Genomic DNA, 3,301 nt, shown 5'->3' on the forward strand with positions numbered 1-3,301 from the left:
TTTTTTTTTTTTTTAGATTTCCTTGCAGCGTTTGAGAGAGGCAGTGAGAAAGGAGAGTAAGGGGCTGAACAACAGTCGTCGTGGGTTTTGCCAAAAACTCGTTGATAAGAAACAACGTGTGGTGCATTGTCGTTATGCAGCATCGATGAATTATTGGCCTACGCCTCCGGCCGCTTCTTTCTCATTTCAACCATCATAAAACGTAAACTAAGAACGATAGCGCCATGCTCGTGATGTGAGAAAGTTGCTAAAGAATGCCACTACAGAGTGCCATGAAGGAAAATAGCCCCACGTGATCGCATTTGAGCGCTTTTTTAAAAGTTCGGTTTCTTTATGGACAGCCCTTGTATAACTTGTCTATTTCTTATAATTTAATCTTTACTGTAAACTAAGAACGATAGCGCCATGCTCGTGGTGTGAGAAAGTTGCTAAAGAATGCCACTACAGAGTGCCACGAAGGAAAATAGCCCCACGTGATCGCATTCGAGCGTTTTTTTAAAAGTTCGGTTTCTTTATGGACAGCCCTTGTATAACTTGTCTATTTCTTATAATTTAATCTTTACATTATAGTTTCTCTAATCTTTATTTCAAATAAATTGCATATATTATATACGTACGTCTATTCAATTTTTTAATTGTTTCTGTAAATCCACATACATATACATATCCATATACATTTACACATGCTGATGTATTTTTTCTATATTATTTGTTTGCACAAAAGAAATCAGGATAATTGTGTTACAAGATAAATATTGTTTATTAAATTTGCGTATAATAGCTCAATCTGACTGTAGTTAAAACAATTAAAAATGATTCAATGCTTGGTAAGCTGACACATATATGCTGAATCAAATCAGATTGATATCGAGTTGAGGGTGGACAGGCGCTGTTATGTATCGATTATCGGAGATACAGAGAGAAAAATTTTTCTATGCATATTAATGTGTAAAATAATCGTCAGTGAAAATTTCAAATCTCATTTTTTTGACAACCTGTGAATATAATGTGTCATATTACTTATAATTAATGTGTACACACGCCTTTCCAATTTTTCGATCGATTTTTCTAAATTATACACACTTTCGCGCACAGAAAATAAGACTAATTGTATTACACGCATACGGGATAAATTTCGTTTATTAAATTTACGAAAAATCCTTCAATATCTGACTACAGTTAAAACAATTAAAAACTGCTCAATGCTTCTCTGGTAAGCTGACATATGTTGTCGGAATCAGATCAGATTGATATCGAGTTGAAAATGGACCAACGTTGTTATGCATCGATTATCAGAGGTACGCACATTTTTCTATGGCGTATAAAATTATCATCAGTGGAAATACGCGGAATATATGCCCGGTATGATATTAGCCGTGGGCTATACACTGTGAACGGTGGAGTGTGCATTACACCTGCTCTTCGTTTCTATTTAAAATTTCTTTCATTTAATTATCTATATACTCTTCAACCAAATATTTAACAAGAATAAAATATTTAATTGTTCTTCAAAAAGCATGTCGTGTGAACAAAGTTATTTATTTGCAGGAAAACAGGATTCAAATAGTTATTAATTCCTCTGGGAGATTAAAAAATATCAGTTTTTAAATAAAAGTATTCATCTCCCTTGAATTAATCTTAATGGGAAATTATTTATAATTATCATAATATATGAGAGACGAATATGTTTCGCATATTTTTCGCGTACAAAACATTGCATTTATATAACTTGAACGCTTATTTATCGATTTGAAAAGGAACATATTCACGAGATTAGTCGCAAAAATACTTGCTCCAATAAAAGTGTATCATCTAGAAATGGTATGTGTGTGTGTGTTTGTGTGATGATCTAGAAACATATAAAATTTTTTAGAGCAAATAAAATTGTCACCCGCGTATATTGTGGGATACAAAAATCGTTTCGCACAACACATTGCACTTGATGCGAAATGTAAAATTACGAAATGAAAACATGAATTATGCATCATGCTACGACATAGTCGGTGAGATGTTCGACGAGTTTCACTATTTTTGGAAAGATCTCTCGGTTATTTGTTGTGGCGTAATATTTTGTAAAACTCTCTATTATATATTATAATGACAGCTTTATGCAGGTATATGTTTCCCATCGTGACACAATCCATACTCTCATATCGCTGATCGAAATTGGAGAGATACTATTGCGCGCGACTTTCCATACATACCAATACGATACGTTTGAATGAGTTTTCGTCTATCGTTACGTCACCACGCCAATTTTTAGGTGCAGGTCCATTATATTCGCGTGAAACCGCATCACGAAATTTTCGCGGTTTCTACCCACCATTTTCCGTATATGCAAATGAATTTGGATACGTGTGCGACGACCGCTATGAGATCGGCGGAACATTTGTGGAGGGTACGCTCAAATAAAGGTGGTGCTGGCGCACAAACCACAATTCACTAATTGTTTTTCAAATTCACGACAATCAGCGCTCGTGCCTGCGATCGGCAATTTATTATCGCGCACGCGTATACTATGTTGACAATCTTTTATTTGCTATTGCAATAACTTAAACCTAACTAATTTAGTGAAAATTTATAATAACCTTTGTAAAACGTAAATATCTAGCATTTATTACGGATTTAAAATACGGTTTAAGACCATGTATCAAATAAATTAAATGAAAATGTAAATTAATGATTTTATACATACATTTTTATTTATAAAACGAGTTTTATAGAGTACGATCTTGATCTATTTTACTTGGAAAGTAATTATAGAGGATACATTTTAATTATGAGATATAGTAAATTCATATATCATATATATATATTTAAGCAATGTTCGTTGTGATAATCTATAATTTCATAAGGAATGTAGGTATATCATGTAGTTTAAATATATATTATATATATTTATCACACATAGAACACTTAGTTAAAAGTAATCTATCTGTAGGACTAATAATAATGTTCGTTTGATGTTTGGCCGGACTCGCGCAATTATTCGATTGAAAGGGGTACAAACAAGGAGAGCAGTGCCGACGTGAAATGCGTATTTCGCAGCCTTCCGCAACACGTCAAATCGCCGACAAATCGGGCATAATTTCCACACAGGCCGACATACTAATTAGAAAGGGCATTTTGCTGTGCTCGTAGCGATTCTCGCGGATATTCTGATGAACGCGGCTAAGCTAAATTATCCTTCGTCAGTTAGCTGTATCCACATGCGAGATATCGAACAATAGCTAATTTATAACATAATGCCTCGATATACGTATAAGCAATGTACCATTTTGTTTGCATTAATCTTCATTTC

The sequence above is a fragment of the Formica exsecta genome, unplaced genomic scaffold, assembly GCF_003651465.1.
Source record: "Formica exsecta isolate Colony F162 unplaced genomic scaffold, ASM365146v1 scaffold543, whole genome shotgun sequence".
Classification (NCBI taxonomy): domain Eukaryota; kingdom Metazoa; phylum Arthropoda; class Insecta; order Hymenoptera; family Formicidae; genus Formica; species Formica exsecta.